The sequence below is a fragment of the Antechinus flavipes genome, chromosome 1 (assembly GCF_016432865.1).
Source record: "Antechinus flavipes isolate AdamAnt ecotype Samford, QLD, Australia chromosome 1, AdamAnt_v2, whole genome shotgun sequence".
In the NCBI taxonomy this organism is placed as follows: Eukaryota; Metazoa; Chordata; class Mammalia; order Dasyuromorphia; family Dasyuridae; genus Antechinus; species Antechinus flavipes.
The window spans coordinates 514,487,161-514,511,933 of NC_067398.1; positions in this window are offsets into that span (position 1 = coordinate 514,487,161).

Consider the following 24,773-nt stretch of genomic DNA (forward strand, 5'->3'; position numbering starts at 1 on the left):
TCCCTTATTTATTTTGTTCTGTATCCTGGATCTGGAAAAGTATAGGTTTAATCCATGGTCCAATATAAGGATGCAATAAGGGATCTGGATAAGTTGGGTCAGCAGTTAAGGCAAACAAATAAACAAAAAATGCTAAATAGCAAAATCACATATAGAGACAAGAAGGAAACTCAAAACAATGTAGTTCAGTGCTTCAAGTTTTCCTAGAGACTTAACTGGCACTGACTGCTCTCCTATGGTCTCACATGCTACATTGTGAATGACTGATAAAAAAATAATAGTTTTGATTATTTTGCAACAGTAATGTATGTGATATGTGATTAACTCGATAACTCTGCTTTCTTGATATAAACATGAGGAGAATACTACAAGCTCATATTTATAGGATGGCAACTGTCTTCCATTTCAATTAAATTTCAAAAGCATTTAAGTACAACTATGTAGTAGACAATAGGGATTTGAAAATAAATATTAAACACTCCATATTCTCAAGAAGCTAATATTTTACTTGGGGGGAAGGAGGCTATCCAGTCCCCATTATAATATGTAGTAAGTGCTATAAATATCAAATTTTGTACTAATGTCTGCATAATTTCCTGATTTTTAAAACCAGTTTCCAGGTTTTCATAGTAAAATTTCTACTATGTAGCACTTTCAAAGGTATTTTTTCCCATATGTTTTCAAATAATATATATCAAGAAGGGGTTAGATATGGCTCTAGGTTTAATGATACCTTGAAAAACCTCTGATTGTAGTTCATCTTTAAAAGGAAAACACCTGACTTTAAATATGGTACCCTTATATTGACATTTGCTCTCATAGCGTTAAGCTGATCCCTAGTTCTCATAAGCTAGACTACTGGAACATAAAATTTAGAAAGACTTTCAATATTAGAAACGTTTTCAGAATATTCTCATTGGAATCTATATGCCTGTCATCGAGTGCCTAATTGTCTTTGTAAGAGGTTCTCATCATTAAGTTTGTAATGGAGTGATTGTTGTTCATTTATACTATTTTTCAATAACCATCAATGAAAGCAAGGAATTATTGCAATCTGTATCATTGAAAGCATAGATTCCTAATGACATAGATTCCTAAAATATGTTTCTATATACTTAGAAGGATAAACAACACATAAATAAACAGGATAAAATTTAAATTTGAGTGTAGTACTGTAATGGGCTGAAGAGTTTCAGCCCATTACATAGTACCCTTAACCCTAACCCCAAAAGATACTGTTTAAATCTCTCTAGTACCTCAGAAATTTGCTCTGGATTGGACAGGGAATAGTCAGTTATAAAACATTTATGAAACACATATATGTATCAGGCACTGTGCTATGGTCTGGGGATACAGGAAGAGACAAGACATTCTATGCCCTCAGAGAGTATTCAGTTAATGGGGGATACAACAGATTTACAAGCATGTACAAACAAACAAAGTACATAAATTAAGTAGTAAATCACTTGGGAGAGAAATGATTTGAAAATCTGGCAAATCTTTGTATAGATGTTGGGATTTTAACTGGGAAATGAAAAAATCTAGTAAAGTCAGAAGGTGGAGAAAAGAAAGTATTCCAAATCTGAGGGACAGTCAGAAAATTCTCAGAGTCAAGAGATGAGGTATCTTTTGTATGAAACATCAAGGAATACTGTGTAATGAGACTGGAGAATATATGTTGGAAAGAAAGGTTTAAGAAGACTGGAAAGTTTGGGTATGATTTAAGTTAAAACAGACTTTGAACAAAAACATGGGGTTTTGAATTGATCCAATAGAAACCATTGTTTCTATTGATGACCATTTTGTCATTCAGTAGTAGTTTTTTTTTTTTTTTTTTTTTTTTTTTTTTTGCTGAATAAGAGTAGGCAACGTGTTTGGACCTGAATTTTATGAAAATAAAATTTGGCAGTTGAATGGAGGAGGCACTGAATTGGAGAGAAAAGTGAGGCAGGGATATTTAATCCCAGACTTGTTGAAATGGTTAAAGCATAAGACAATGAAGAGCTCCACCAGAAAATTATTAGTATCGAAAGGGAAAATGTTGTAAAAAGGAAATAAATAGGTTTTAGCAACAGATTGAATATGGAAACGAAGAGATAGTTGGAAGCCTGGAGAATCAGGAGAATGGTGATGCACTCAATAGAAATACATGAGTTGGGAGGGAAGGAGGTTTGGGGGCAAAAGAAAATGAACTTGATTTTGGACATTTTGAATTTAATATGTTTGCTGAACATTGTGTTAGAAGCGTCTGAAGAGCAATTAGAGATATGGGATTATAGATGACCTGAAAGGCAAGGAGAAGAAGATAATTGTTGTAATGATAATTAAATACAGAGCCAAAGTGAGCAACAAATAAGGTAGTGTACACCCCCCCCCCCACACTATCTGTTTATCTAACTGATGCTCTTTATCTCTTTCTGTAGTATTATGCTGTTAAGGAAGAATCTTGCAAGCTGAGGAAGATGTTTCTCACTAAATTCCTTTTTTGTAGAAGTTAACTGCTATCAAGTGATTGATGATATTGGGGAACAACAGGATGAAGGCTAAGTAGTATCTGTATTAGAAATCCCAAGTCCCTCAAGCTCTTCAATGATAGAACCCTGAGGGGAGAAGAAATTGACTAAGGTCTCAGGACCCAGTTCACCAGTGAAAATGAAAGTGGAGGAAGCAATTTATAAGATGGTGCTATGTAGACAATGATTTAAATAATTTAATCCACAAATTCTACATTTGTTTCTATTACTGCATATTTGGAGTTAATGTAGTTCAGTTATCCAACTTTCTATTCCATTGTTGCCTCAACTGTGGATGGTTTCCAATCTTCTATCCTACTTCCTCTCTTCTCCTAATTATACATTCTTTCTTGTCAATATCAACTCTGATAGTTTTAACCATCATCTCTATGCAGATGAATCCTAGATCCTTATATACAATTCTGGTTTCTCCCCTAAGCTTAAGTTTCTTATTGGTTATTATCAGTTGCCTATTGGTCATTAAATCTAGGTAACCTTTTCCATACATTTGATTACCTGTCTCTATGTTATTATACTTACTGTTCTGCATGCTTTTAATGTATCTTTTCATTACATTTATCTCCCTTTAAGTTGTATCTCAAACACATTCTTCTCCCCCACATATGCAATCATTCACGTAATTTGTCCATTTGTCTTATTATAATATCTGTAAAATATAACCTGCTTTTCTCCACTCATAGAATCTTTACCTTGTACAAGCCCTCATGAGCCTTCACCTAGATTATTGCAATTGTCTTCCTACCTTAAGCATTTTACCCCTATAGTTCATCCCATTCACTACCAGCAAAATAAGTTTCTTAAAAGCACATTTTATCAATTTGTTCCTTTTCTTATCAAATAATAGATGCTCCCTATTACCTCTAGAATAAAGCAAAAATTTCTCTTTCTAGATTTTAAAACTCTTCACAAGCTGGTCCAAGTCTAGAAAGCCAGGATAATACTATTCTCCACTCTCTCTCCTGTTTTCTTCATTTAATTGACATAAATTGTTTTTTTTTTTTTTCTTTCTTTTCCTTACATTTCATTACCAGTCTCTGTGCTATTGCACTTATTGTTCTGCATGCTTTTAATATATCTTTTCCTTACACTTATCTCCCTTTAAGTTGTATCTCAAACATATTCTTCTATGTGAAGGCTTTCTTGATTTCCACCAACTGCTAGTGCCAGCCCTGTCAAACTATATTGTATTTGAATAATTGCATATGCTTGTGTTTATTAAATTCATATGTGTGCTATTTTTAAAACTACTTATTTTTTTACCCCATTATAAAGTAAGTTTATAGTAAGTTTTGTTTTATTTGTAATATCTATTTGCAATGTCAGGCACATGATGGTTACTTAATAAAGTATTTTTGATTGATTAACATTGCTTAAATTCCAGAGATCTGCAGTAGTATGTAAGACTATTGGAAATGCAGTATCAGCAGGAACCATGATCTACTTATTATGGTCCAGATTAGAAATATAGTGAAAAAAATATAACCTTTGTAATGAGTCATATTATAAGGATTAAAAGCTAGATGAAAAGGGAACCATTCATAAATAATCTTTTTTCCCCAAAAATTCTTAATGGGTTTCAAAGACTGCACTTTATCTGATGGAGTCTCTGATTCATATTTTGTGAATGTAGGCCTCTTAATTATGCAGAAATATGGCTTTTCATATTTGTTTAGACTTATGGACTAGTTTGGCTCTTATCTATAAAATTTTATTGCATTAGAGTATGTTGGTGTTTTTCTTCTTTAAAATAATATAAAGGTTTTCTCTGGGAGAAGGTTTCTCAGGGAGGTTTTCTGGAGGCAGCCTTAGTTTCAGTTAAGTGTAATAATCACCCAAAATGCAGCCAGCTGGTAAAAATGCAAACGTTTATTTTCTCCTTCCAAAATAGCCCGGTTAGTTGAGGCCTATCTTTCTACTTGGTTCCAAGGGCTCTCGCAGATTGTTCTTTGCTTCTCCCTTTGCTTTCTTCAGCCTCCAGCCAGACAAGTGGAAAATGGAATGAATCTCTCTTGCCTCGGAGAGAGGGCTTGTGGGCTTCCTCCCAGAGTGCTCCTCTCCGACCCCAGTCAATGTTCTGAAGTAACTCTCTCTAACCCGAAGTAACTAACTAACCCGAAGTTAAGAGCCTCTTTATATATGATCTTCCAAAGGTTGACTCCTCCTTCTGGAGGCACACCTAAGGGAGGTGTGAATTCACAAAGGTACAAAGTTTTCTTTGTGAATCTCCCATACTTGTGAACTTCAATGAGGACTTAAATACTTCTTGCTTATATGAGCTCTCTAAAGATGTGAACACAAGCATTGCATCAATTAGTTCTACTTAGTACCTTGTTTCAGGTTCTGCCCAAACATCTCCTTGTAAGATCAGATCAATGATACTGAACCATGCTAAATTAGATAATTATTGTCTCTATCAACTCTAATGACTTAACAATTTGTAAAGATTCCAACAAGAGTAGTTTATCATTTCTTCTTTTATTTAATTTTTTTATTTATTACCCATCATCTAGATCACAATAATCAACTGAAAAGTTTTTTGTTGTTATTTGGGTTTTTTTGTTTTTGGCAGTAGGAAATGTTTATAGAAAATGATCTCAGGGAATGACCCACATGTGCAAAAGTGTTTATGGCACATCTTTTTGTAGAGGCAAGAAACTGGAAAATGAGTGGATACCCATCAGTTGGAGAATGGCTGAATGAGTTATGGTATATGAATTTTATGGAATATTATTGTTCTGTAAGACATGATTAGCAGGATGATTTCAGAGAGGACTGGAGCGAGAACTGATGCTAAGTGAAGTGAGTAAAACCAGGAGATCATTGTACACAGTGATAACAAGTTTATATGATGATCAACTCTGATAGATCTGGCTCTTTTCAGTAATGAGATAATTCAGTCCAGTTTCAATGGTCCTTTGGGGAAAGGACTGTGGGGACTGAGTGTGGATCACAACAAAGTAGTTTCACTATTTTGTAGTTTGCTTGCATATTGTTTTTTCTTTCTCATTTTTTCCTTTTTGATTTGATTTTTCTTGTGCAGTATGATAATTATGGAAATATGTATAGAAGAATTGCACATGTTTAACATATATTGGATTACTTGCCATCTGAGGGAGAGGATGTGGGAAAGGGAGAGAAAAAATTGGGAACACAAGGTTTTGCAAGGGTGAATGTTGAAATTCCTCTATGCATGTGTTTTGAAAATAAAAAGCTTTAATTAAGAAAAAAAACCTTGTAAAAAAAGAAATTGACCCAATGGTACTTTATAAGATACCTTGCAGTGAACCATTCTTTAGGTCTAATCCTTTAGCCAGTTCTGAAGGCATTTGTTTGCATTCTAATTTAATCCATATCCCCTCCCCCATTTTTAATACAAAAGATATGAAAAATCTAGCTATTTCTAATTTCTTTTGTCATTTTCTCTCTTTCATGATGATAAAAAATCAGATATTATTTGGTCAAAGTTCTTTTTTTGTACTGCCATTTTCTTTTTTTTAATAACTTTTTATTGATAGAACTCATGCCAGGGTAATTTTTTACAACATTATCCCTTGCATTCACTTCTGTTCCGATTTTTCCCCTCCCTCCCTCCATCCCTTCCCCCAGATGGCAAGCAGTCCTATACAAGTTAAATAGGTGCCAATAACCCGGGAAGAAAAACAAAAATGCAAATAGTTCACATTCGTTTCCCAGTATTCTTTCTTTGGGTGTAGCTGCTATATCAATTATCAATTGATTTGTCCATCATTTATCAATTGAAACTGAGTTAGGTCTCTTTGTCAAAGAAATCCACTTCCATCAGAATACATCTTCATACAATATCATTGTCGAAATGTATAATGATCTCCTGGTTCTGCTCATTTCATTTAGCATCAGTTCATGTAAGTCTAGCCAGTCCTCTCTGTATTCATCCTGCTGGTCATTCCTTACAGAACAATAATATTCCATAACATTCATATACCACAATTTACTCAACCATTCTCCAATTGATGGGCATCCATTCATTTTCCAGCTTCTAGCCACTACAAACAGGGCCGCCACAAACATTTTGGCACATACAGGTCCCTTTCCCTTCTTTAGTATCTCTTTGGGGTATAAGCCCAGTAGAAACACTGCTGGATCAAAGGGTATGCACAGTTTGATAATTTTTTGAGCATAGTTCCAATTTGCTCTCCAGAATGGCTGGATGTTGTACTGCCATTTTCTAACAAATAGGCTACTTCTTGTGTTCAATTCAATTCAATGAAATCAATTTAGAAAACTTTTCTTAAGTGCGTCTTACATATAAGGTGCTGCCCCAGACAATGGGCTATAAAAACAAAAAACAAACAAACATAAAAGAATTCCTGATATCAAGATGCGGAAATTATACCGGGGAAATATAATTTCTATATATTTCAATGAACATAAGTTAATGCAATGTAATTTTAAAAGAGTCACCTGAAAAGGATGATTGAGGGAACTGAAGAGACCTCATGAATGAGGTGGACTTCTTGGGTAGGATTGTTTAATAATAAGCTTTTCTTCACCAATCATTGCTATTTTTGCCCCACTTTTTCTGACAGGACTGTATTTGCCCATGTAAATTTGATATACAATGAAGAAAAGGGAATGCATTCTGAACATGGGGGACATTTTTCCAAAGGTATGACTTCAGGAGATAAAGCATTAGTTAATGAGAATTGTTGCCAAGTCAGTCTAACTGGACAAAAAGAAGCACAGAGGAGAATAATATAAAAATATGCAGTGTCTGTCTCTCTCTCTCTCTCTCTCTCCTCTCTCTCTCTCTCTCTCTCTTTCTCTTTCTCTCTCTCTCTTTGTGTGTGTGTGTGTGTGTGTGTGTGTGTGTGTGTGTGTATGTGTATGTACATACACCTTGAATAAATACTGCAGTGATACATCCTGAATTGAACAAAATAGAGAGAAAAGACTAGAATGTCTTTGGGAAATTGTGCTGTATTTTTAATGATCTCAGTATAAAAGGCCCATCCTTTTAAAAAATATTCTATTAGAAGTGTTGTCTCTTTGTTACTGTCTAAATTCAGCAATCTCTAAACAATTAAAAAAATTGTAGGTCACCTATGCAAGCATGAACCAGTATACTGATAAACCATTAGTATGCTGCAATAGACATTGCTAATGGAAAATATCATTGTTGCTTCTTTTAAAATTATGTTCAACTTATGGGAAAAACATAGTACGATTTTAAAAATTGCCTATGAAATAAATTTCTATTATATTTATATATAACTAATTTATATGAATATATGCATATTGAATATATATATGTAATCTTTTCCCCTTCTCCTTCACATGCCAGAGAGGACTACCATTACACACACACACACACACACACACACACACACACACACACACATGCACATGTGGGTACACATCTTGTTGATGAGACCTCTTCAGTTCTCTCAGTCCTTCTTTTGTGTGTATGTGTGTGTGTGTGTTATCCTATGAATACTTCTATTAATCAGGTTTTTCCTCCTTGTGGATGTTAATAGTACTTTTCTTCATATGTCCTTTGTAGCTAATTTGAGTATTTATAATAATCAAAATGATTTATTTATTCAGTGATGTTCCTAAAATTATTGTTGTTACTGTATACAATGTTTTCTTGTTTCTGCTCATCATTGTTGATTGTGTCATCATTATTTACTCTTAAAGATACAGAATCATAGAATTTAAAGGTGGAATAGATCATTAAGTACTACATTGTTTTGTGGGTGAAAAGGAAGAGATTAGGTAAAAAATGGTCATAAAGCTAGTAAATAATGAGGCAGTGAGTTGGTCATAAAACTAGTAAATAATAAGGCAGTGAGTCAAACACAGGTCCACTGTATTTGGTTCTAATGTATGTTTTTCTTTTCCCATTACAGCATCTTATCTCTACATCTTTCTACTAAAAGTACATCTTTGCATAGTATATCAATGTACTTTAGGGAATTAATAAATACCAAAGATTCAACCTTGTTATTTGAAGAGATTGAGGATTAAAATTCAGCTTCCTCTTAAAAAATCTATGAGAAGATTGTTTAAATGTTATTTCAAAAAACAAAAGAAAAGTAAACTATAGAATAATTATTGTAATTATTGGAAACATTTGCTTATGTTGTTGTTCTGGAAGTCCTATCTTCCTTCAAATATCTCTGTGTGTTTGCATTGTTATTTAATATATTATTATAAAACATATGTGGAGAAACAATAGAAGTTATAAATGTATAATGTTATAGAAATTCTCTTGTCATTGAACTTCTGGAAATAGATATAAGTAACTGTAACAAAAGGAAAGTCCAATCTATCTTTTTGTCATTAGTTCAATACTCCAAAATACTCTGACAAAGATTTTTTTGTGCTGTTCTTTATGACTACTATGGTGCAGCAATATAAACTTCTTGTCTCCAGATAGCAGTGTTGAATAGATTAAGAGTAATTATTATTGGCACATAATGTAATTAGCAGTAACATATTTGATCCAAATGAGGAGGTATATTTTAAATTGCACATGAAGCAATCGACATGCTTAACTCCCATTGATGTTAATACTGGCAAATTACATGAATCCTAATGTCAACAGAAATCAACCCCAAAGATTAGAACATCAAAACCTAAAACTATTTTATATAATGGAAAGAAGAACCCAACACTCTGAGAAAAGATTGTCTTAAAAAGCAAGACTTTTTGATGAGCAGAGACAGTATCTGTGGAATCCCCATTCCTCAATATTAAAAAATTAAGATGTCAAAGAATTAGGAGTACACTGCCTAAAAAATAGTGGCAGATTAAATTCACTTTCACTGTTTGTCAAAGACAGAACCAAATTTGGAGTAGAGATAGAATGATTTGTTAGTAGAATGTTAAGATATTTTCTTTTTCCATCTTTGAACCTGTACAATGCCTTATGAATAGTCGTAACTTAACAAATCTTTTGGGAACTGAATTGAATTGACTCAAAGTAGAATGATAAACCAGATCTTCTTAGTGTTTGTGTTGGCTGTGTTTCCCACAAATGCTTAAGTATCTTAAATGATGTACATTTTGTATGTGATGAAAGCCTACTAATTCAGAAGGAGTCTCACTTGTTCAAATAATAAAAAAAAAAAGAAATTATGTGTTATTTTTTAAAATTACTGCTTTATTAAAATCACTATTCTAGAGATTCAAGAAATATAAAAGATGATTTGGTTCAACAGTTCAGTGAAACAAATTAAGACAGTGAGGAAAAAATAGATATTAAGGAATTTATCCATTTTTATTCAGCTAGTTAGTGGCAAAAATGGGATAGTACCCAGATGTTTGATCCCCTACTTCAGTGTTCTTTTTTTTCATATTCACTTACATGCTATTGGAGAAATTATCTGGGAAAAAATGTGGCTAATTTGAAATCTCCTAGAGGCCTATTAATAGAGATTTGTGTGGTTTGTAATGAGCACATCAGTTATTTTTTTTTAACAATTGTTTGCATGTAACCATATTTATGGTTACTGAAGAAACATTTCTCATAACATTTGTTTACATGAATAATTAGCTTAGACATCTTGCCCACCCCCCATGTGTAATATAATATTGAATTTTGTCCAAGATGCTTTTTGATTGATGGCAAATGCCAAAATTATGACTGAAATCTTCACTAATGATTTTTGGGGGTATAAATAAATTCTTGTCCCTTAATATGTGACCTTAATAAACAAATATTTATTAAGAGTTATAAGTCATTTTTGTTGTTTGCTTGCTTTTTTTTTTCCTTTTCCATTTTTCCTTTTTGATCTGATTTTTCTTATGCAGCATAAATGTGGAAATATGTGTGGAAAAATGCACATATTTAACATATATTGGATGGCTTGCTGTCTAGGGGAGGAAGTGGGAGGAAGGGAGGGAGAAAGACTTAGAACACAACATTTTGCAAGCGTGAATGTTGAAAACTATTTCTGCATATATTTTTAAAATAAAAAGTTATTTTTAAATAAAGTTATAAATCAGAATTGTGAGATATAACGATAAATAAAAAAAATACATAATTCCTGACCTTCAGTGGCTTACAATTTAGTGGGGGAAAGAATATGCACATAAATAGTTATGTACATGATACATTCAGAATAGATGCAAGATAAAGAGAGAATATACTGCCAGGAGAAGAGAAGATGCTGAGAAAAGCTTTTGGTAGAATGCACTGAGTTGAGCTTACCCAAATCACAAATCAGGAGATGGCACCTTAAACATGGGATAAGTTGAGGAGGGATGAAAGTGAAGTGGGTAATGGCGAGTAAGGTAAGAAGATTGTCAGCCACAGAGAGGGCTCAAAGAGGGAAGATGGAACATTATAGAATGTGTGAAGAGTATTAAACAGGCAAGTATAACTGAACCATAGTGTTTGTGGAGAAAAGAAACATGTACTAAATCTAGGAACATCCAAAGGGGCGATATTGTGCAGAACTTAAAATGTAATATTTGGGAAAATATTTGGAAAGTTATAACCTTTTAAAATATGAGGAAGGTTTTTTTTTTTTTTGCCTGATATTTTTACTTGTGAAAGTAGACAGAAATGAAACTATTCCACCCATATTTAGATGGTGTAAGTCTGCTTCCAAGAGACAGAGAGATGAAGTGGATAGCTAGCCAGCCTCAAAACCTAAAACAACTGAATTCAGGTATTCCCTCTGAAATAAACTGACTGTGTGAACCACAACAAATCATTTAACTGCCCAGCGCTTTTCTTAAATTTCTAAGAATATAAGTAGGAGAGAAGCTACAAATTTATTTAATAGAGTCAATATTTGGAGCTTTAGGTTTCCTATTCCAGTACAGTCAGAGGTCCAACACATTTTCTATTCCTGTGTGAACAATATCCTTTTTTTCTATACCTCTCTGAGAGATGTTTCAAGGTAATATGACCCCATAGTGTTATAGTTTTTGACAAATAACATAGATATTCATTAATTTTTCAGTATTGGTTCATTACCTCTATAATATTAGCCCAAACCATATACATATATGCAAATACATGCGCACACACACACACACACACACACACACACACACACATATATAATTGGTTACATATGGTACAGCAAGTTTTCCTTTATACATTTTATTCACTTCCTAAATTAGAATATTTTTCATTAGAACATTGATTATGACCACCTAGTTATTTGTTAGATATTTCCATGGAGCATATGTTAAGTTATATAGCTGCATATATGTTCAGGATTTATTTCAACTAAAAGCACAAGAAAACTTTTACTCTCTAAATATAATTGCTAGATGAAGAGGCAAGGCAAGACAAGATGGTGTTTGTCCTTTTTTTTTTTTTCTCAAAAAGAACCATGACATCAGGAAGGTGATGCCATGATTTGCAAGTGAATTACATTTAATTGAGGGAGGATATGCAAAGTCACCAGTCTCTCTCTCTTTACCTCTTTAAATATTGGTGATTGAAAGACAAAGTAAGATAGACAGGAAAAAAATCAGTGAAGACCACAACATAGAAATGTAAAGATTTAAGTATTGGATATTATAAAGGAAGATAGTATCAAGATTTCTATCCACAGAAAGAAGCATAAACTTCTCAACTTGACACCCAAAGCCCTCCATTGTTTATCTGACATTCTTTATTATATTTATTTATTTTTAATCTTGCTCCATCTCATCTTCCTATCTTGCCTCACACTATTCCCCATACCTGTAATGAAATCTTTTCTTCTTCCACCTTATCCTATTGAAATTTCTACTATCTTTTAACAACCAATTCAATTATATCTCCTCAATAAAGTCTTCTTTTTCATATCTCAAATAAATTAATTCTCTCCCTCCTTTAATATTTTTGCTGCACTTTGGAATTTTCAAGTTAATTCAAAAACAATAATGAATTATTATCTACACTGTGTAAATGATGGACTATCTTGGGTGGTCTTGGAGAAGGAAAACTTGGTTAAAAAAATGGAGATGGCACCAATATGGTAAAGTGAAAGTAGGGAGTCTCCTGAGTTCTCACCTAGACCATCCAAATTTTAGAGCATCAAAAACTACAGAAAGATGGAGTGGAACAATTTTCCAGCTGAAGATATCTTGAAAGATTAGCAAAAGGGATCTGTGCATTGGAATGGGTCTGGACCTTAATCTCACTATAGGCACAGCTGAAGCCCCAAACAGGCAGGAAATAACAGTGATCACCAGACCTCTCAGTTCACAGAGGCCAAGGACAACTCAGCAAGAAGAAATGTTTGGCATACTAGGGTGTGAGAAGATTGGACTTTGGGAGACACTGAACTGCAACCCCAGAAGCAACAATGCCTAAAATGGAGCAGCAATAGCACTCAAGGCCTCCAGAGATCTCAGTTTACAGGTGGAAAAAGGTGGGGAGTAATGGTCAGAGTGAGACTGCAGAGGCCTTTTTGTCAGCACTGTGACCAGACTCTGTTGCTTTGTCCATATTCAGATCTAGATAGCAATGCTGATTCATAGTACATATTCCGAGAAAAATCTCTGAAAAAACTTCCAAAACTCCTGAAGCTTGGGATATTATACCAAAGGCCCTGGAAACAGAATCCTACTTTATCAAAGAGGTAAAAGCCAAATAATAGGCTGGAGAAATGATTAAAAACAACAGAAATAGATTCTGACCAGAGAAAGATATGGTGACAAGGAAGATCAAAACACACTCAGAAGACAGCAAAGTCAAAAGTTCACATCTAAAGCCTCCAAGAAAAATAAGAATTGGTGTCAAGCAATGAAAATCAAGCAATAGAGGTAAAGGAAAAACTTGGAAGAGAAATGAGAGTAATGAAAAAGGAAATTCAAAAAGGTAATGAGAGAAAGAATGGCTTTTTATTAAAGCTTTTTTATTTTCAAAATATATGCATGGAAAACTTTTCAACGCTGACCCTTGGAAAACCTTGTGTTCCAAATTTTCCCCCCTTCCTCTTATCCCCTCCCAAGATGGCAAGTAATACAATATATGTTAAACATGTTAAAATATATGTTAAATCCAATATATGTACACATATTACATATTTATACAATTATCTTGCTGCCCAAAAAAAAGATCAAAAAGAAAAAAAATGAGAAAGAAAACAAAATGCAAGCAAACAATGACAAAAAGAGTAAAAATGATATGAGTTGACATACTCAATTTCCACAATCTATCTCGGTCCCTGGAGAGTTTTTCTTAAAGAATTAATAGCTCATTCTCTTTCTTTTTTTAAAATTTGACTATTTAAATAATTTATTTTCTTTTCTGTTAACCTAGACATTCTATATGTTTGTAGATATTCCTCCATTTCATTTAGATTATCAAATTTATTGACATATAGTTGGGTAAAATAACTTGAAATTAGAGCAAAAATTAGCAAAATTTATCAAATTTGTTGACATATAGTTGAGTAAAATAACTTCTAATTATTGTTCTAATTTTCTCTTCATTTGGTGGAATGTTCTCCTTTTCATTTTTGACACTAATAATTTGATTTCTTTCTTTCCTTTTTCTAATCAAATTAGCTAAAGGTTTATCTATTTTGTTGGTTTTTTCATAAAACCAACCTAGTTTTATTTATTAATTCAATAGATTTTTTTACTTTCAACTTTATTAATCTCCCCTTTATTTTTCAGAATTTTAAATTTGGTATTTAATTGAGGGTTTGTAATTTGTTCTTTTTCTAGCTTTTTTAATTGTAAGCCCAATTCATTGATCTTCTCTGTCTTATTTTATGCAAGTAAGCATCTAGAGATATAAGATTTCTCCTAATAACCACTTTGGCTGCATCCCACAAATTTTGATATATTGCCTCATTATTGTCATGCTCTTAGATGAAGTTATTGACTTTGTCAATGATTTGTTGTTTCACCCAGTTATTCATTTGGTTAGATTATTTAGTTTCCAATTAATTTTTGTTATATTTTCCCTTGGCCTTTTATTGTATGTGATTTTTATTGCATCATGATCTGAAAAAAATGCTTTTACTATTTCTGCTTTTTCTGCATTTGATTTTGAGGTTTGTATGCCCTAATACATGGTAAATTTTTTTTAGGTTCCATGAACCACCAAGAAAAAGGTATACTCCTTTCTGTCTCCATTCAATTTTCTCCAAAGATCTATTATACCTAACTTTTCTAAAATTCTGTTTACCTTCTTAACTTCTTTCTTATTTATTTTGCAATTTGATTTATCTAGTTCTGAGAGGTTGAGATCTCTTACTAGTATAGTTTTGCTGTCTGCTCTCTTAACTTCTCTAGGAATTTGGATACTATACCACTTGGTGCATATATGTTTAGTATTGACATTGTTTTATTATCTGTGGTGCCCTTTAGCAAGATATAGTTTCCTTTCTTATTTTTTAAAATTAGATCTATTTTTGCTTTTGCTTGATCTGAGAATATGATCATTACCCCTGCTTTTTTTTTTTTAAACTTCACCTGAAGCATAATAGATTCTGCTCCAGCCTTCTACCTTTACTCTGCATGTATCACTTTGCTTTAAATGTATTTCTTATAAACAACATATTGTAGGATTCTGGCTTTTAATATAATCTGATAATTACTTCCATTTTATGGGAGAGTTCATCCCATTCTAATTCTCAGTTAAAATAATCACTTCCATATTTCCTGCCATCTTATTTATCCCAAGTTATGTTTTTCTCTTTCCTGTCCCCTTTCTTCCTTTCCAGTATTTGGCTTCTGACTACCACCTCCCTCAAACATTCCTCCCCCTTTTTAGCCCCTCTCCTCTACTTATATCTTTCCTCTACTACTTCTATTAGCCTTCCCCTTTATTTTCTCCTTCTCTTTCCACTTCCTTATAAGGTGAGACAAGTTTCTATGTGGAACCAAATATGTCTAATATTCTCTCTTTGAGCCAAATCTGATGACTGTAAGATTCACCAATGTTCACCTCCCTCCCTTCTTTTCCTCAATTATAATAAGTCTTCTTTGCCTCTTCATGAGATGTAATTTCCCTCATTTTACCTCCATTTTCTCTTTTTCCAATACAATTCCCTTTCTACTTCTAGTTTCTTTTTCATATTTTCATAATAAAATCAATCAGCTGATTATTTGCTGTAATCTCTTTGCTTTATTTAATTTTTAATTTAATTTAATCTTTATTTAAATCTTTTTTTGCATCAATATTCATTAGGTAGATTGGCCTGTAATTTTCTTCTCTGTTTTGGCTCTTCCTGGTTTAGGTATCAGTACCACATCATAGAAGGAAATTGGGAGTAGTTCTTCTTTACCTATTTTTCCAGATAATTTACATAGTATTGGAATTAATTGTTCTTTAAATGTTTGGTACATTTCACTTGTAAATTTATCTGGCCCTGGAGGTTTTTTCTTAGAAGAATTCATTAATGACTTATTCAATTTATTTTTCTAAAATGGAACTATTTTGGTAATTTCTTTCCTTTTCTGTTAACTTGAGTAATTTATAGTTTTGTAAATAATCATCTAATTCCATTAGTTTGCCAGACTTACTGCCATTCATTTAAGCAAAATAGCTCCTAATTATTTCCTTAACTTCTTTTTCATTTTTGTTAAGTTCAGGCTTTTCAATTTTGATGTTGGTGGTTTGTTGTTGTTGTTGTTGTTTTCTATCCTTTTTCTCATCAAATCAACCAAAGGTTTACCTATTTTGTTTTTGTTGTTGTTGTTTTTAACAAAACATACTCTTCATTTTATTTATTAGTTCAACACTTTTCTTAGTTTCTATTTTATTAATCTCTCTTTTAAGTTTCTGAATTTCTAATTTGGTTTTTAATTGATGGCTTTTAATTTGTAATTTGTCTAGCTTTTTTAGTAACTTTCCAAATTCATGGAACTCTTCTTTATATTTTTTAATGTAGCTATTTAAAAATTCCCCTAAAAACTGCTTTGCTTGCATCTCATAGATTTTGTTATTGAATCATTATTGTCATTCTCTTGGATGAAATTGTGGATTATTTTTGTAATTTGTTGTTTGACCCACTCATTCTTTAGAATTAGATTATTTAATTTCCAAATGGTTTTTTAGTCTATCTTTCCCTGGCCATTATTGAATGTAATTTTTATTGTGTTGTGGTCTGAAAAGGAAGCATTTACTTTTCTGCCTTTTAGTATTTGATTGTAAGGTTTTTATGCCCTAATAAATGGTCAGATTTTGTGTAGGTGGCATGTACTGCTTGAGAAACAGATGTATCTCTTTCATCCATATTTTATATTCTCCAAAAGCCTATCATATCTGATGTGGGAAAGATTCCTTTCTAGATTCCCACCCTCTCCTAGTTAATAATATAAATTACCCTTTAATTCACAAATCTTGGTCCCTTTGAATTCCATTAGAAGATCTGACCTGTCCCAAGCCCACACGGATCTGAGGTAACTTTGGAGCTACACCCAAAAGCCCCTTGAACTAAATCTCCCATTATAAAAGGGAGACATTGGGACCCCCTCTTTGCAGAGATTCCAAACATGCTAGCCATGTGAGGACCCTCTGTCCACTGGACTCTCTGTCCAGTGCCCTCCTTATCTCTACCTTCACCTATACTTTAACCTTGCTTACTCAATAATAAATCTCTTTTATCAATCTAGCTCTCAGGCCAATAAATGCTTTTATTGGGAACTCACGCCGCTACTAGACCCCATTTACCGCTGTATCCTTGCACTGAATCCAAGGGGGTTGCAGGGGACTTTTCTTGACTCCCTGTGCCCCAAACCTGCCACTAGACCTTAACTAAACCCTAATTTCATTTAGGTATCCCAAATCTAGACCTCAACATTTGCTAGATTCCCACATCAATATTTAGGTTCCCTAATATCCTATTAACCTCCTTAATTTATTTCTTCTTTATTTTGTGGTTATATTTTTCTGATTCTGAGAGGGGAAGATTAAGGTTCCTCTCTTCCCTCCCTTCTCCTCTCTTTTCCCCTCTCCCCTCCCCCCCCATCTATTTCTTCCTATAACTGGCTTAAAACCTTTAGGAATTTGTGTGCAATACCCCTAGTTGCATATATATTTATGCATCATTTACTACTACATCATTTATGGTACCCTTTATCAAGATTTAGTTTCCTTCCTTATCTTTTTAAATTAGATATTTTTACTTTTGCTTTAACTGAGATCAGAATTTCCATCCCTGTTTTGTTTGTTTGTTTGTTTGTTTGTTTGTTTGTTTTATTTTGTTTTGTTTTGTTTTGTCTTACTTGAGCTTTGTTACAGGAGCAATCTGCTAGTGACTGCTGGATGTTATGGAGGCTACCTGCCAGTGGCTGCTGGGGATCCAACTCAGACCAGCAAAATGGATCCCTTCATGTGAGAGGATGATAATGATATAGGAAGTGTCATTATGCAATAGGGAATTGCATTCTTTGACCTCTCTTCTCTTCCCTCTTGCCTCCAATTTATTTCCTTCCCAATCTATAAGCAACATCAGTATCAGTAAAGGCTGATTTGCAATTCCTTCAGGGTTGTTATAATTCACAGCTGTGGGAGCTTTTGGAAAACTGACCTGCCCCTTCACACTTAGGCATGGTCCTTAATAGAGCTTAAGTATAATAAATTCTGTTCCAGAATTTTTCCTTTACTCTGTATGAGTCTCTCTATTTTAAATGTGTTTCTTGTAAACAATATATTGTAGAATTTTGTTTTTTAATCCACTCTTCTACTTGTTTCCATTTTATGGGAGAGTTCATCCTATTCACATTAACAGTTATGATTTTTTTTTTGTATTTCCCACTGTGCTATCTTCTTCCCCATATATACCTTTGTTCTCTCTTTTTATCCTGTCCCTCCTTAGTAGTGTTTTGTTTCTAACCAATCCTGTTCTCTACCTGCCCTATTTTTTATTATGCCTTCTCTCTTCTTTTACAGCTTTCTGCTAGTGTTTCTGCTCTCCCTGCTATTGGATCCCTTCATTTTCTTTCCTCTTTCTCTTCCCACTTCTTTGTAGGGTAAGATAAATTTCTATATGCCACTGAGTATGTTATTTATACTTTGAGCCAAAGCTGATGAGATTAGTTAATAATTAATATTAATTAATTTTAGGACATGGAAGAGATCAAAAAAGATTTTGGTAATGAAGTAAAGAGACAGAGGAAAGAGTGAGAAAAGAAATGAGAGTAATTCAAATAAATTATGAAAAAAAAGAGTTAACAACTTGATGGAGGCATAAAAAATAATAAAGAAGATAGTTCCTTTAAAAAAAAAAACACAAGTAAGCCAAATTGTAAAAGGTAAACAGACCCAGTGAGAAAAATTGGTTTGAAAAAGATACACAAAAATTTACTGAAGAAAATAACTCCTTAAAAAGTAGGATTGGTAAAATGGAAAAGGAGGTATTCACTGCCAAACTCACTGAAGAATATAATTCCTTAAAAATGAAAATTGAGTAAATGGAAACTAATGACAATGGAGTCACAACTAGGAAAACACAAGAATTAGTATCTTCTACATTAAAGAATCAAGTGGCTTGTAATACGATATTCCAAAGGGCAAAGGAGTTAGATTTATAACCAAGAATCATTTACCCAGCAAAACTGAGTATAATACTTCAAGAGAAAAATACATATTCAATGAAATAAGGCACTTTCAGACATTCTTGATGAAACAACCAAATCTGAATAAAAAATTTGTTTTTCATATATAAGGTTCAAAAATGCATAAAAAGGTGAACAAAGAAAAGTCATAAGAGACTTATTAAAATTGAACTGTTTACATTACTATATGGGAAAATAATATTTTGTCATAAAAACCTGTTCATTATTACGGAAGTTAGGTGTTTTAATATACAGAGAGCATAGGTATGAACTGAGAATGAAGAGGATATATTAAAAAATAAAATTAAGGTATAAGAAAGAACAATGAACTGGGAGAAAGGGAAAGGGCGAAGTAGAATAGCATAAATTATGTCACATAAAAGAAACAAGAAAAATCTTTTAAAATTTTAGGAAGGCCAGGGAAAGGTAAAGACAGTTGAACTTTACTCTTATTGAAAGTGGCTCAAAGCAGAAATAACATACATACTAAATAAGGTATAGAAATCTATCTTATCCTATAGGAAAGCAGTAGGGACTGAGGATAAGAGGAGTAATAGAAGGCAGGACAAATTGGGGCAAACAATATTCAGAAGCAAAACATTTTTGAGGAGAAATAGGGTGAAAAGATTCAGAGAATTAAAAAATGGGGGAAAACTAAGAAGGAGGGAAGTGTGGTTAGTACTAATAACTGTGAAAAAATTTTGAAGCAAGTTTTTCTAATAAAGGCCTTATTTCTCAACTATATAGAAAATGGAGTCAATTTTATAAGAAAAATAAGATTCATTTCCCAATTGATAAATGATCAAAAGTTATGAACAGTTAATTTTTGGATGAAATAAAGCTTTCTATATCCATATGGAAAAATCCATATCATTATTAGAGAAATGAAAATTAAAATAATTCAGAGATAATATTTCATATGTATTAGAATGGCTAAAAAAAGAGAAAATGAAAATGACAAATGTTAGAGGCAATGTGGGAAAACTGCTTCAATGCACTAATGATGAAATTGTGGACTGATTTAATCATTATGTAGAGCAATTTGGAACTGTGCCCAATGAGGTATAAAATGTTACATACTCTTTGACTCAACAACACCACTAATATATTTGTATTCCAAAGAGATTTTGTTAAAAAGGTGTGGGGGGGGAACCTATATAGATAAAATTATTTATAGCATCCTTTTTCTTGTGGCAAAGGATTGGAAAGTGAGAGGTTGCCCATTAATTGGAAAATAGTAGAACAAATGGTGATATGTAATTTGATGGAATACTGTTATGCTATGAGAAATGATTAACAGTTTGCTCTCAGAAAAAACCTGGAAAAACTTCTATGAAGTGTTGCAAAGTGAAATGAGTAGGAAAGAGAGAACATTGCACATTGTAGCAACAATATTGAAATATGATCAACTGTGAATGACTTTGCTATTCTCAGACACACAATGATCCAAGATAACTCTGCATGACTTACAAGGAAGAATATTACCCCTCTCTAGAGAAATAATTGATGGTGTCTGAATAGAGATGGAATCACACTTTTTAAAAACTTTCTTTTTCTTTTGGTCTATGATTTCTTTTATAACATGACTAAAATGGGAATATGTTTTGCCTATCTACACATGCATAAACCGTATCAAATTGTTTGCCTTTCTAGCAAGAGAGTACTGAGAAAGGATGGAGAAAATTTGGAACTCAGGGTGAATATTAAAATTGCTTTTACATGCAATTGGGGAACAATAAAATACTAAATAAATAATTCAAAAAACTAAAGTGACTGTGATTAATTGATTCAGTAGAAATGTGTCCTGATCAATAATTTAAGAGGGAGTAAGATGATTTTATTGACCTTCTCCTAATAGTATAATTATTTATCTCTTGCTAGCTGTACAACCCTTTGATTAGTGCTGAACAGAACTATAAAGAGATCATAGTATCTTGCCTGTAAACCAAGACCTTACAATTTATCTGATGAACAACACAAATTAGTTATGTGACAATTCTTAGGTAATAACATTGAGTAGAATATATGTTAATATATCAAATGGTTGTTGCAGGCATTTATGGCAAGAAAGTAATTATTTAAGAAATGATATATGTGCTTAGGCTGTAAAGTAAATGCTAGTTTATATAAGTGAAGGAGTTGCTAAAGTATATTAAAGAGAAAACCAAAGGCAAGGATTGAAAATGAGCATACCATTATTGAGTCACAATGAGAATTTAACTGTGGTTGGAGCAGGAACTTCGGCCCTCACCTACAACAAATAGAAAGAGGCTAGGTTGGATAGCTAAGGTATAGATTTCCTTTGCAACCTGAGTAAGGCTGGGGAATTTTAAATTTTATATTTTAATCAATTTAAAGCCCTTGAGGTTTGTAAATTAGGAAACGGCATGAAGAAAGGGTTTTTCAGGAAAATAAATCTGGTGGCAGTATGTAGAACTTATTAAAGAGAGGAAAATCTGGACTAAATGATACGAGGCAGGTGGCTAAAGCACTATTCAGGTCTCTGGTGATTAAGGCATGAGAAAAAGTAATGAATAGAATAGGAAATGGTCAAATATTAGAATTGTTAGGACTTGATGACTTGATTGTCTATTGTTAATAAGTGAGAGAAAAGTCACAGGGATACCTATGAGAGAAATGGTTATTGATAACTAATGATTGGAGAGATTAAAATTACCCCTACCCCCCAATCTTTTGTCCTTATTTCAAGACCACAATCAATCTCAGAAGTTTGAGTTACATTTCCAAAATATATAGAGAACTGACTCAAATTTATAAGAAATCAAGCCATTCTCCAATTGATAAATGGTCAAAGGATATGAACAGACAATTTTCAGATGATGAAATTGAAACTATTACCACTCATATGAAAGTGTTCCAAATCACTATTGATCAGAGAAATGCAAATTAAGACAACACTGAGATACCTTTATACAACTGTCAGATTGGCTAAGATGATAGGAAAAAATAATGATATATGTTGGAGGGGATGCGGGAAAACTGGGACACTCATGCATCGTTGGTGGAGTTGTGAATGAATCCAACCATTCTGGAGAGCAATCTGGAATTATGCCCAAAAAGTTATCAAACTGTGTATACCCTTTGATCCAGCAGTATTACTTCTGGGTTTATATCCCAAAGAAATACTAAAGAAGGGAAAGGGACCTATATGTGCCAAAATGTTTGTGGCAGCCCTGTTTGTAGTGGCTAGAAACTGGAAATTGAATGGATGCCCATCAATTGGAGAATGGCTGGGTAAATTGTGGTATATGAATGTTATGGAATATTATTGTTCTGTAAGAAATGACCAGCAGGATGAATACAGAGAGGCTTGGAGAGACTTACATGAACTGATGCTAAGTGAAATGAGCAGAACCAGGAGATCAGTATACACTTCGACAATGATATTGTATGAAGATGTATTCTGGTGGAAGTGGATTTCTTTGACAAAGAGACCTAACTCAATTTCAATTGATAAATGATGGACCAATCAATTGATAATTGATGTATCAGCTATACCCAAAGAAAGAATACTGGGAAACGAATGTGAACTATTTGCATTTTTGTTTTTCTTCCCGGGTTATTTTTACCTTCTGAATCCAATTCTCCCTGTGCAACAAGAGAACTGTTCGGTTCTGCAAACATATATTGTATCTAGGATATGCTGCAACATATCTAACATATATAGGACTGCTTGTCATCTAGGGGAGGGGGTGGAGGGAGGGAGAGGAAAAATCAGAACAGAAGCGAGTGCAAGGGATAATGTAAAAAAATTACTCTGGCATGGATTCTGTCAATATAAAGTTATTATAAAATAAAATAAAATATAAAAAAAATAAAGAAGTTTGAGCTAATCTTCTCCTTTAGTTGAGTTGGGGAGGTGTAGTGTGGGAAGACAGCCATTATGTTCTGTTCAGGTTTGAGTGGAATAAATTATTTAAATAGATTGCCTAAGGTTGGGCTTGCAATTTAAAGATATATACATTTTCTCCAGTTATAAGTAATACATGTTATACATGCAAATTTCCTTTTTCACATATTTCCTTATGAATAATATTGGGAGAGAAAAATCAAAGCAAAAGGAAAAAAAAAAACATGAGACTAAAGAGAAGAAAAAAGAAAAACATCACAATGTATGTGTTGATTTTCATTCAGTCTCCAGTTTTCTCTCTGCATATGGATAATGTTTTCCATCCAATTCAGATTGCCATGAATCATTGAATCACTGAGAAGAACCACCTCTGTCATAGTTGATCATTGCATAATGTTACTGTTGCTTTGTACAATGTTTTCCTGTTTCTGTTTGTTTCACTAAATATTGGTTCATGTAAATGTTTCTAGCCTGTTTATCATGAAAGAGCTCAGGTTGGATAGCTAAAGTACAGAGAGAAATTAGCCTGTTCATAATTTTTATAGAATAATATTTCAATGTTTTCATATACCATATCTTATTTAGTCATTCTCCAATTGATGACAAGAGTATGCACAATTTTATAGCCTTTTGGGCCTAGTTACAAATTACTTTCTAGAATGGTTGGATCATTTCATAACTCCACCAAATATGAATTAGTGTCCCTGTTTTCCCACATGTCCTCCATCATTAACATTTTTCCAATGCGATATTTCACATATTTTTCTATTTTTTTTATTTTGTTGATTTGATTGATGATACTTTGATTTCTCATAAAGTCATTAGCTTCCATTTACTCAATTGTATTTTTTAAGGAATAATTTTCATCAATGAGCTTTTTGTATCTCCTTTCCCAACTTAGCCAATTTTGCTTTGTAAGGCATTCTCCTCATTAGCGTTTTGTATTTCTTTTTGTACTTTTCTTAATTCTTTCCCTAATCTTTTCTCTATCTTACTTCATTTTTAAAATTTCTTTTGAGTTCTTCCATGACCTGACCCCAATTCTTATTTTTCTTGAATGCTTTGGCTGTATAAGATTTGACTTTGTTATTATCTTCTAAGTGTGTTGTAGAGGGCTGAAATTCTTGAGTCAATGCACTAAGGTCAGGATAGCCAAGCACTTGAGACTAACTACTGATTGGACAATACTCTATGGGCATATGCTTGGAAAATGGCCCTTCCCACTATCCTGCACTGGCTTGATGATTGATGTATACAGAGGATTGTAGGAGGAAGTAGGAGGTGAAGTAGGACTAACCAAAGTCACTTTGGCGGTAGACAAGGAAGAAGGAGGTTGCGAAGATCCTGCTTCCATCCCCTTCACTTCTACCCCTAAAGACCAAGAATAAAGACTAAGGACTTTTGCTTATCCTGACTCCAGCTGATTCTAAGGTATCCTAGGTGCTAGCATGGTCATCACAGTGTGTGTTTTGATCCCCTTTGTCACCATAATAATTTTCAATGGTCATAATTATTTTTAGTTTTCTGCTCATTTTTGTAACTTTTTACTCAGCTTTTAATTCTTTATTAAAGTAGAGCTCTGTTTACAGGGTGGAGGGTGCACTGTCCCAGGATTTAGGGGTTTTGTGCAGGTGTTTTTAGAAATCCTTCTAGGAATCTAGAAAGCCTTCATCTGTGGCATAGAGAATCTCCACAATCCTCTGCAACACTGGATCACTTTCCCCTTCATTTTCTTGACAGATCAATTCAATTTTTTTTTAGAATAAATTTCTTTATTTTGCATTTTGATCAATTTTTTTATGCCTGTAAATACTATAAAGAGTACCACAATGTTTCAGACAGTCATATATAAGAAACGTTAG